The 12,560-nt window shown below is 38.0% G+C and overlaps 1 long non-coding RNA gene across 1 annotated transcript in view; it reads right to left on the bottom strand.

Moving 5' to 3' along the window:
* LOC113034562 (uncharacterized) overlaps positions 1–12,560 on the bottom strand; it is a 76,255-nt gene that overhangs the window by 46,075 nt on the left and 17,620 nt on the right. Inside the window, exon 2 of the long non-coding RNA XR_003274195.2 lies at positions 5,754–5,800. This is a non-coding gene — a long non-coding RNA (uncharacterized LOC113034562). The remainder of the gene's footprint in view (positions 1–5,753; positions 5,801–12,560) is intronic.

Below are 12,560 nucleotides of genomic sequence, written 5' to 3'. Positions count from 1 at the left end.
ATTTATTGATCTCAAGCCTGACATCTGACTCACACACCCTTATCCTGACTGTTGTGAAGGGTTTATCGTCATTTAGGGACACAGAAATCTCACTCAGAACCTGGCCTACAGCGCACACGCCCATGCGATACCACGTGCACACACACACACACACACACACACACACACACACACACACACACACACACACACACACACACACACACACACACACACACACACATCAAAAGTCACTTGACTTTTTTTTAGGAGGAGACTTTCTGGAGCTCAGCAGTTAGATTTTCATGTGAAATAAAAACAAACATGTGGGAGGCTCAGTTCTACAGAAAATCATCAATCTATTGTCGCACTATTTTAACTGTAACACAATACTTATTTCTACTAAGTCCACAAGTCATGTGGCACCTTGACCCCATGACTGGAAAAGTGTACAATACTGACTCATGAATTTCTACAATGAAAGGTTTTTTAAGGACAATGTCATAGTTTCATGTTAAGACAAAACAAAACCTGTTTGATTCAAACCAATACTAAACTTACGTGCACACACTTGCTCACATGCATACAAAAGCATTTTGCTAGTTCTTGCTTATGTTGTTTTTTCATCATCTTTATATAGTCACTTGTTTTGGTCTGTTCTCATTTTCTGGATTTACTGTAAAGCACGTACGAGATAAAAATATATTCGACTCACTAGTTTCTAGTGAACCTGAGTCAAAACTACTCTGATTTCATATACAGTCTTCTGCAGCTTTGGGCCTTTTCATGCCTATCAGAGTAAAAACAGCATGGCTGAAATATTTAAACTAGATAAAACATTTTGAATAGTAAATAAACCCTAAGCATACTGTAAATAGTAGAATTAGGATTTATTGTGCAGCTCACGTACTAAAGTTATTCCTGATCGTTGGAGCCAATTTTTTAAAAAGTCACTTGTTCTGTCGTCTTCTACTTTCAAACAAATTCTCTTAATTTTTAAGGAAAGAGAAGTAAACTGAAAATTTTTATTTTTTTTATGGGAAAATATTACTGGGCACAGACCAAGTTGGGAACCCAATTCATTAATCGGTTACATCAGGACAGTATTAACAGTCCTTTATCTAACTTGCAGTATATTGACAAATCAGTTTTAATATATGTATTCATGGGCATGTGAGTGAAATACTATCAAACATTTAAATACGGCGTATTCTCAGACTGAGAACACAGCGGATCACTGTCGAGGGAGACGTGATGCAGAGTCATTTTCTGTTCTTCGGTTTCTACTTTAATTTTCTGGATGACACATAGCAGGTTCTCACTTCTTCTATAGCTGCTCTTATCTGTCAAAGGCAAACCTTTAAATAAATAATTGTAACCCTGTCAAGTAAGTTGAAAAAAAATATCTGCAGCTGTCCTTATGAAGTCCCTATGTATGCATCTCAAGGTGCTTTGATGTGTAACATTTTAAGCCCAACTGAAAACGCTTAAAACTCGTATTTTTAGTGGGTGAAGCTAAATTTGAGCTAATCTCTAACTGTACCTTTACCATTTTAATAATCACTATGAGTGTCACTTAAGCTGCAGTAATTAAATCAACAAAATTCAAAAAAGAAGAAGATATGCTAAGTGCTTCACGGCTAATGTTCAGAGTGGGAATTTTCTGATAAAGTAAATTGTATCAGCACACATCCTTGTCTACTAAGTTAGACTTAGACAAAAAGACTTCAAAAACACTTCACAGCGTGCCGTAAAAAATGTAATCCCTCTATAAGATTCACCAAACTTTTTTCAAATGCATGTTATGAGCTGTCTAACCAAATCACAGGCTGAATTATGCTCTGAACGGATTAAGGACTGCATTTATTATACCACACTTCAGAGTTAGGGTGCACGTTCAGAAAAAAAAACAGAGGTATGGAGAAAAAAAGTGATCTCAACCTTATCCCAACTATATTCTCCAAATAACCTGTCATATAATTAACTTTATATAAAAAGCTTACCGCTCTCAGCGCAGTCTGCTCTCACCATCTGTTACTATTTGTATTTTTTAAGTTAGGATTAGATTGTTGGTGGATGTCTAGAAATATTAAGCGCTAGCTGCGCAAGAGGCTGTTTCCACCAATAGAAATATGCAAGGCAGCTAATTAATTAATGTGAAGTGAACAATGTATTTCAGAGGACTCCTTCACATGACTGATGAACGGTTTAGATGGGTGTTTACCAAAGGATGAGGCATGAATGACAACTACCTTAAAAACAGTAAATTTTAAATGTATGGGAGTGGGAGTGTGTTTGGCGTTTCTCTACCCGGCAACAGAGAGCTGAGTCATCTCTGTCACAGCACTCCCACGCCTACCCACGCTGCACTGCTCTCAGTCTCTCTTGGCGGTGGAGATGCATGGCCACGGACACGATACCAAAACTAACTGCATCACTTCATTCTGGCCCACAGGTGACAAAAACATACATTTACCGTAAACGGGGGGAGCCTTGGCGGAACAGGGCTGGCATAGGTGGGTGTGAGTGCATTGTGTGTATGTGTCGTGTGTGAGTGAGTGTGCCATCTGACAATACATGGAAACTGATACCACTTATCAAACATTACGAAAAGTGCGTGGACCGAAAGGAGTGTTTGAAAGAGCAGAGAGCAAGAAAGAGAGTGAAAGAGTTGTGTTTTTATGTACATATTTTGACCTTAATTTCATACAGCCCAAAGTGCTTCATAAAGCATGATTAGTATTGCGCAGACCAAGCATGGCCTAACAGTTAGAACTTAATGAAGCTCAAGGTCAAATACATCATTCCAGTGTGAGTAGAGAAATGGCACTGCTGATGCATTTTTGGCATGTTAACAGTTTAAAAGGGATTTACATGTAAAAAGGGAAATCTTTCATCTTAAATGATGATTTAAGCCTAAACATGAGGCAGATGTAAGGCTTCCCAGAAGTCCACATTAACACACTCCCATAATATTTGTCTGATTAAATAACCCCATGTGACCTAACTACCTCCGGGCATTTTGTTTAGCTTGCACAGCTGTTCACTTTATCATGTTTTAATTAGTCGTTCGACTCCTGTTTTCAGCATGAATGTTTTTGTGCATAGGACATAAATGACAGGTTTGTAACTTCTTGAGCCCAAATTATACTTTCCATGTCCAATGAGCCACAAGGAACTGAACACTGGCAATAAATTCTCCAGCTGCATATCTCAGAGGTTTTGAGCCATGTCACGACATCCACAGGCTGTATACGCGAACAAGACTCAGCATATCTCCTGTGTTTCTGTCTCAGCATATTACTGGACAGAAACATAGAGCAACTGTCTGCATTTGTCCAAGTGACAACTTTGTACAAAAATACACATCTATGTAGTTAATAAGTTAAAAAAAAAAGGCTTTTGTAGAACGTTATGTAAAATATTGACTTTGACACTATCACATCAATCATTGGTTAATGAAAAATGCAGTAAGAAACTTTAAGCTGAGCATTTTTGTTGTTGCTATTTTGTTATTTGTATGTGACAAAAGCAGTGAATCTGACTAAGAAACTGAGGGAAATTCATACTGAAGCGATCCATCGATTACAAGCGAAGCCCACCCTAAAGCATACTGTACTTTAACGTCCTTTGGACAAATGAAAGCCATCATTTACAAAATGAACATCATGTTGTCTCAATTACACCTTGGAATTAACAACTGAAACCCTAAACTCATAAGGCTAGTGTTTACTGGCATCATAGATTGAGGGAGCTGAGGGTTATCTTCCCGTTAAAATCTATTAAACTGGGCCTCTACTTGCAAAAGGAAGAGTTGCCCCTTGCTGATCATTGGAAACCATGAAAGTTTAAGGCACTTACACACTGGCTTCACGTTCCAGAGCTGAAAGATTTTTAGCAAGCACAAAGCTAGAAATGCTCACTGTCCAGCTATCACGTTTTTCACGACATGCAAGACTGTGCCCGCAGCTACAATGATAAATGCAACTGGATAAAATGACCCTTTTTACTGATGCAGTTTGAGCCATTTTGTCTAAAACCTTCCTTATTTATTCAACTTTCATTGCAAAAATGCTCCTCCGTGTGAAAACATGATTTTAGGTGTCTTAGTGGGTTAGAACCATTAAGTTGGTGACTCAAACAAAGAAGTGGCTAAAAATATCACTGCTGCTAATAGATTTAATAGACAAAGTACATTATGAATCTCTACATTTTTATAGCCGACTTAATCTACACCAAAGAGCTGAGCTCCATTTGCTATACCTGCTAGATAAATAATTTAAACGTCACCTGTCACGAAAATGGCAAACTGGGGTAAAGGCTGTGTGGTGCAAAGTTGAATTAGATCATGAACAAATCTCTCACTTTTTTGGAAGCAATGTACCACACAGAGTACCAGCTAGAATCCCAGTAGCTAGTTCTCCAGTAGCTTACCCAGTTTAGTTTTATATTCGTCCATTTTTCTCACTCAAGAATTTAAATATGCAAGTTTCCATTTGCCACTGAATGCAGCATTAACATGAACTACAGCTGATATAGCTCGATTTTGTGATTTTGGTCAGATAAACAGATACAATTCAACATTTGGTGTGTATATGTTTGTTGTTTCTCTCACTGCAGATCAAACAGCAAAGCAATGCTCAGTTAGCGCTTGATGAAAATAACCTTCTAGTAATCTTCCAGCCTTTATTTACCAAGTGATAGTCTAATTACTTTTATTTATTTATTTACTTTTGCAATCTATGCCTCACTATATGTCTGGCACGTTATAATAACGCTGCAACCTGTGAGGCAATAAAGCCCTCACTTCTAGCTAGCCTACTCAAAAAGGCCTTTCTGTTCATTCAAAATGTGAATCTGGAGCGCAGCATAATGTTTGTGTTTTTGATTTTCCTCCTCATAAGCATGACTTTACACAGCTTACAGATCTTTGCGTCAGTGCAGGCTGTGAAACTCCCACTAACGTCACTAAAATACTCATTCTTGTACACAGACTGATCAAAGTGATTAACGTGCTCCTGATCTGGAACTCTTTGATCCCCTTGTTCCATCTGCAGACAGCTGCTTCAATATCACCAGGAGATATAATACCGCCACTTTCACTTTAGCCCTTTAGAGGTGCGGTCAGTGCGTCACACTATGATTAAATGACTAAGTTTAGAGTTATTGTACATGCCAAGTGCTGAATATAGCCAATATCTGCCACAACCTGTCCGACTGCCAACTAACTCAAAACATTTTTCTTCACAGTGCTATTTACCATCTCTTTCATTCTCCACTGTCCGATTATTCATTACGTTTCCTATTTTTAACCCATCTCAGCAAAAGGCGAACCTGTGTTTTGCATGCTGTGCTATTTTGTGCTGTAGGAAAATATTGTGTGCTCTATTTTTAAAAAAGCAGCTTATTAACGTCTTTTTCTTTACTTAAGAGGGATAAAACGAACTCAAATGGCCCCGCAATCAAATTCACAAGGTTCCGAAACATTTGTAACATCTTCAGGCTAGTACCTGATTCCTTCCTGCTCTATAAGATTGTATTTTCTCTACTTTTATAAATACACAATGTGTGATCTTTCCTTTACTTTGATCTATTTTACCAAATGTCTTAAAGAAGCAAAGCTTTTCTACAACATCTGCAGAAATTACTACCGAGCGGCACACAGATTAAAATATGAAAGAAGAGAGTTTCCTAGAACTGTGTTTCTTCTAAGTCTGATAAACATCAGTCAGTGCTAAAAAACAAAGCTAAAGTCCAGCTTGAGGTTTACTTACCAGTTTGTCTCTCCTCATCCTCATCTTCATCAGAAAGTCAATGAGAACTAAAAGGGTAGAGAAAGAAAGAGAGAGAGGATAAAGAAGAAGGAATGTTTTAATCACTCTGAAGGAAGCCAGTTATCTTCCCACTCACATTGCTGAATATCCTAGTAAGGCAGACACACAGCACATGCACACTCTCTCATACACACACACACACACACACACACATACACACAAAAATACACACTCAGAGATGTCTCCAAAGGTCAAGATGAATCAGGGGGAAGAGAGAAAAGGTGGTGGACAGAGACAGAAAGGGTGAGAGTAAAATAGAAAATAAAGATCCAGAATAGAAAAGAAGAATGAATAGAATGTAAAGAGCAAAGCAAATGACAGAGGGAGGAGAGAGCACAGAGAGACTGGAGAGAGAAAGAATGAAATGCATGGCTCGGCTGAGTCATCAGTAACCACCACTTCCTCCAACGCACAGAGCTCTACTAATGACTGGCCAACTTCTGAGTGCACACACACACACACACACACACACACACACACACACACACACACACACACACACACACACACACACACACACACACTTAACCTGCCATCTATCTACTTTCCACTTCAAACTCTTTTCCTTTAAAGCAGGAAAAGAGTGTGTCTGTCCATCTTTGTGAGAACTAATTTAAATCAAAAACAAAAAACCACTGAAACTGAGGCTGTTTACGCTTGTCCTAACTCTGAGACAGCACACTGAGACAGACCTTCAGTGTGCTGTCCAAGGGTTCAGGTGGGGGTTAGGAATTTAGTTGTTATAATTGAAGTTTCTCCAATGTGCTTTGTAATTCCTTTTCTCACTGAGAGTCCTCACAAGCCTTAAAGTGCAAACATGTGTATGTGTATTTAGGAAAAAGCCTGAGAAGGCATGTCATGAGCCGACCCCACAGTGTGTGTCATGAGAAAATGGCACAACAACCAGACAGTTTTCCCTTTTCCCAGAATTCCCAGGGGCATGGTCTCTTAGCTTTCATGTGTTGGGGGAGTTGCTTTCCTTCACACCCACAAGCTAAAGGGCTGGAGAAACCAGGCTAAGTGCCTTGGTTAAAGAAATAGCTCAACAGTTGCATGTTTGAAGCTTATTGGTCTGATATCCACCAGTTCAAAACTAGGTCTATAACTTTTTTCATAAAAGAATGACATTTTTTAAATGAACTGACAGATTTGCTGGCAATAAAAGACAATCTTCCCAACTTCAGTAGATTGTACACCATTACTTGTTCTGACCAGCAGGCTTTACTACACAGGCTAGCTTTAAAGGTAGCACTAGACTGAGCACATGTTTAGTGTAGCTGAACTGTACTGAAGTACTGTAGCAGGACAAAAGCCCACTGACAACTCTAAACCTCACTTATTAACCACAAAGAATCTTGCTGTGTTCTTAAGGAGAATTGTAAAAAAGTAACTAATTGGGTCTCTAGTAAACAAAGTTCTACCAAATTGTTCTACAAAGGAACAATTTCCTGATTACACTAGATAATTATCTTATGCACAACAGGTTGCCTAACATGCTATAATTTTTACTTTTGGTTTAGAACACCGTTAACCCTTTATAGGACACTAACTGAAATACTTGAAAATTCCAATTTTCAACCCTACACTTTTTTTAAACGTTTGTATTTCTAGAAAACTGGTCTACCGAGATTTTCCTGAACAACCATCTCTAGGATTTAGACAGAAGTGTCTGAAAAGGAAAAAATATCCAGTTCCCACAGTTCTCTGAGCAAATATGTCTTGTTGATGTCAGAGGTCAGAGGAGAATGGCCAGACTGCTTTGAACTGACAGGAAGGCAACAGTAACTCAAATAACCACTCATTACAAAAGTATGCAGTATACAGCAACAGAAGACACCACCTGGTGCCACAACTGTCAGCTAAAAACAGAACACTGGGGGTACAATTTGCATGAAAGCATGGCTCCATTGTGCCTGTATCAGTGGTTTGGGCTGATGGCGATGGGGTAATGGTGTAGGGATATTTTACTGGCACACTTTGGCCTCTTTAGTACAAACTGAACATCATTAAATGCCACAACCAACATGAGTATTGCTGCTGAAAATGTCTGTTCCTTTATGATCACAGCATACCCATCTGTGGTTATGCTGCGATCATAAAGGGTATACCAATCATCTCAAACTGGTTTCCTGAGTATGATCATGAGTTCACTAGACTCAAATGGCCTCCACAGTCTCCAGATCTCAGTCTGATAGAGCATATTTGGACTGTGGCAGAAAAGAAGATCTGCATCATGCATGTGAAGCTGAACAATCTGCAGAAACTGTGTGAGGGTATGAAGTCAATATGGATCTAAAATCTCAGATCAATGTCTCCAGCACCTTTTTAAATCTATGCCAGGAAGAATTAAGGTAATCCTGAAGGCAAAAAGTGATCAAATTCAGTAGTAGCAATGTGTAACTAATTAAGTGGCCGGTGAGTGTATGTAGTCACCAACAACCATATTTTTATGTCTTATAAACATGTAAAACTTGTTAACTTCAAAGTTATTTATAGGCTTTTTCTTCAGGTTCGACAAAGTGACAAGATTAGAGCATTTCTCAAAAATGTTTAATCCTTAAATGCCCAGTTACCACTTGTGATTTAGGAAGTGTCTGCAAGTGCAGCATCAATGTACAAGCTATATATAATTGCACAAGTGAAACTCGGTAGATCTCTGAGGTCAAAACTGGGAATAAGACTGATGGTGAAAGTGCAACTTTAGGACAATAAGTCTGATGAACTGTAATGACCGATGAATCACAATAGCAATAACCTCAGAGGAAACAAACAAGGCTGGGCACAAGCTTTAAGCCACTTGGTGTGATTTCTTTTAAATCCTCCATCATTGCTTTTAAGGAAATGGCTTTATTTCACGTGAATGTGTTTTATTTATCAGAGCCCTTAAGCATTTGCATTTTTATCTTGACCAGCACTTTTGGTGACATTTAGAAACTTGTCACCTTGCCTGGCATTAATACATATTAACAGAGCATTAATACAACATATAAAGTGGGAAAAAATTACTGGATCATTCTTAAAGTGTATCACCCTATTGCTAATTCTTTGTTTTTTATATCCATACGCATCTACAGTAACTTTTCACCTGACATACTCCATTACAGTTTGCACTGACATTATGAATCAGTTTGCCTCTGGGGTTATTGTAATACAACCCCCCACGTCCAGCTCCATCTCCTATCCAGAGGAATTCATGGGAACTTTGAGCCAACTTCGTAAATACACGTTTCCTCCTCTGCAGTTCCCACACTTTTCCCAACACACTTACACACTTACACACACACACACACACGCACACACACTCACACATACCCCTATTATATACCCATAGACAGAGACAAGTATAGACTTGGGCATGATGTCTCATGCAAATTGTGCATAGTCATACTGGCAGTAGCAGAAGATTACACCGGATGCTACTGTAGTTCAGGCTGGTTAATTACTGTATATTGCTGATGAACAGGATATGACAGTTTTGCAGCATTACCGCTACAATGCAGGCTCTATATGGTAATCTCTGGTAGAAGACCATTCGGCATGCATTAGCACATGCTTCAGTTACGGCAGTTTATTAAAAGGGAGATAGGAAACTTAGCTGCTCTGTGAAACTTGAATCGTTTTCTGTTTATTACAAATGAAGCAACAGAACCATATTGTCTCAGTACTCCCATTTCAATTGATGAGCGAAACGTGCTACAGTCGTAAGGCCTAAGACCATATAGCCATGTAGCATTTAGCTAAAAGCTAGGCTACATGTCAACTTCATCTTGTTAGTGCTTAATACAACAGTGCTGGTGTATGTACAATGCTAATAATCTTAAATTAAGACAGTGTGTGTAAAAGTGTATATCACGTCCAATTAGTGGGGAATAAAGCCACTGCAAGTGGGGTGTGAATGACCAGGGAAAATAAAAGAGTGAACGTAAACTGAAATAATATCATTTTTATGTGGAAAATAGACGAAGAAAAAAGAATATGCTTATGCTCGTGCTGCTCTGTGTTTAGATCTGTTTATTTTGTGTCCATACCTATAAATGTGGGGGCATGAACTGGTTTTTGAAGTTAGGCTTACTAGAAGAACAATAAAGTGTTAAAACCATGTTTATAGCGCTTTAAGGATTGGTCATCAAATAACATTTCAAATATATGAACTGGGAAAGCCGTAACCCGAGTAAGCACCCTACAGATTTCCCCAAATTGCCAACCCCTTGACTTTCTGCCATGCCACTGTAAATCACATTTACAAAGGCAGCTGAAGAAATGAGTCATGTGAGGTTAAATGGGCAGTGTGTGTCAGCATAAGTGGAAATCAGTCATCATTTTTGTGAGTTAAAGTAAAATAAGCCCACCAGTTGCTACCTGACTGGTTATTGTTTCATTTGAGAAGTCAGCAAAATACATAATGTAAGCTGTCCAAACAGAAACCATGTGGAGCCCAACAGAAAATCAAAGTATCACCTTTCTTATAATGACTTAGAGTTATACATGCTCTTATCATGACATGACTAGATTATTGTAATCCTTTCTATGTAGGTTTACCACAGTCATCACTTCGTTAGCTTCAGCTAGTAGAAAACGCTCTTTGACGTTTAACTGGGACGGGAAAACATGAACATATTACGCTAGTTTTAGCTGCACTCATTAGCTCCTTGCTAATTTTAGGATTAATATTAAGGTTTATTGATCGTTTCTCTTGATTGGCTTATTAATGAACACACTCCTGTAAGAGCCATGAGGTATGGTAATCAGCTGATCCTCAATATTCTAAGATCTAGACTTAAAAACCGAGGTGTCCGAGCTTTTTAAGTTGTTGCCCCGTGTTGTTGGAATACCTTACCATTTGATAATAGAACTGTTTCTATTTTTAAGTCTTTGCTCAAGACTCCATTCTGCCTCTGGCCTTTAATTCAAGCTAAGCTAAGCTAAGCTAAGCCTTGATATCGTATAGTTATCATTCTTGTCATTAATATTAATATCATTTTATACTGGCTGCCTGTGAAGCACTTTGGTCAGCCTTGGTAAAAGTGCTTTACAAATAAACTTGACCAAGAATTCAAGCCATTTCAAATTGCCAAGGCATTCTAGTATGAATAAAAGTAGATCAACTAATTGGGAACCACTCTTAAACCTTGCCATACCAAATAATCTCACAACCCAGAAGAAGCTGGGAAGCTATTACCCTGTAAAAATCTACAGACTCCTCTCAGTTAACAAAGACGTGCAATGAGCTATGACTTTCTAACAAACTCCAAATAATGTGATCATCATTAAACTTACAGAGAAAGACTTTCCCTACGTGCCAACTGTCTCTGGGGTAAAATTCACCCTGAAAATGGTGGATTTAAAAAAAAGAAATAACCAGGCAGTCAATATGAACAGCTGCCACAGATAAACATGCAAAGAAAACAAAAATCCACAGAAACTGAAACTTTATCTGCTTTATCAAGAAAGTTCAAGACGTCACAGTACAGCACACAAACACACGTACACAGAGAATAAGGATTAAAAATAAATTTTATATATATATATATATATATATATATATATATATATATATATATATATATATATATATATATATATATATTTTTTTTTTTTTTTTTTTTTTTTTTTTTTTTAATTAGGTTGTTTTCAACAGTTTTAATAAAACAGTTACCAAGAAATTAGCTTAGGTGTTCCAAAACAGAAAAACAAGCCTGTTTACTTGACTGCCACGTAGCTCTGCTGAGTACATGCACAGAAATCAAGAGAGAAAGTAAGACGTTGAGAAATGCTGGCTCAGCAGAGTGCTCATTGTGGGAGGATTGTGGGAGATTGAGTCTATAGATGAGTCAAGGAGCCATTACACATATTATCAGAATGAATAGCATGGCAGTCTATCTTTAGTGTCCGTGTGGGAATCAAATATGTGTTGTACAGCTGGGATATGGCACTAAACATTCTACCATACCATAAAGACAATGGGAGTTTTTCACATTTCCTGCTACTCTTTGAATGTTATAGTTAAAAAAAAAGCAAGTCTTTATGAATTATCACCTGAAGACATGTAGTATGGTACTGTCATCTTTGTCTACAGTTTATGTTGTAGCTGTGTACTGACACCTTTAACATTATTATACTTTGCTGATTTGGAGTAATTAGCAAACAAACTCTTCCAATCCACCAGTGAATAGGCCTGTTTTCCAGTACCTGAAAAGCTCCCAATCTCTGGCTTGATCAGTTGAAATGTCCCATGACTTTCCTAAACAAATCTGAGACAGTGAAATAGAACACAAATCCATCTTTTCCCATTTTCTTTCCTTTAAAAGGCACCAGTGTTGTGCCTTTCAAATAGCCCATAGTGAAATTTACAACCAAATTATGACCTATGCTGTTTATATGCTCAGATGGGCTTTTTGACTGCGTTGCTGTTGTAGTATTTCTGAATGTTCAAGGCATTTTATCTTCATTTTTATCAGTGGCTTGGTGGGCCTGAAATGCATGAAACCAGTATTGCAGATTGCATCTTGTGCAAACATGACTGTGTAACACCGTAATTTTCAGTTTTGATGGCTGTTGCATTACTTGCCTTCTCATAAATCTAAAGCAGGATGAAATCTTGATTGTTAGCGGTTTACTGACCAAGTGTTTAGTTGCTTTAACCCTATATGTATAAATATTTAGCTGCCTTAACCGTATAAGAACAATTAATTGATCTAAAAAAAAAGGCAGGATGTCATTCTCTGTGTTCTCTTGACAGCAGTACAT

The sequence above is a fragment of the Astatotilapia calliptera genome, chromosome 13, assembly GCF_964374335.1.
Source record: "Astatotilapia calliptera chromosome 13, fAstCal68.1, whole genome shotgun sequence".
NCBI classification, from domain to species: Eukaryota; Metazoa; Chordata; class Actinopteri; order Cichliformes; family Cichlidae; genus Astatotilapia; species Astatotilapia calliptera.
Note: the sequence above shows the minus strand (reverse complement) of the source record. Positions and strands in the feature narration are given on the sequence as shown.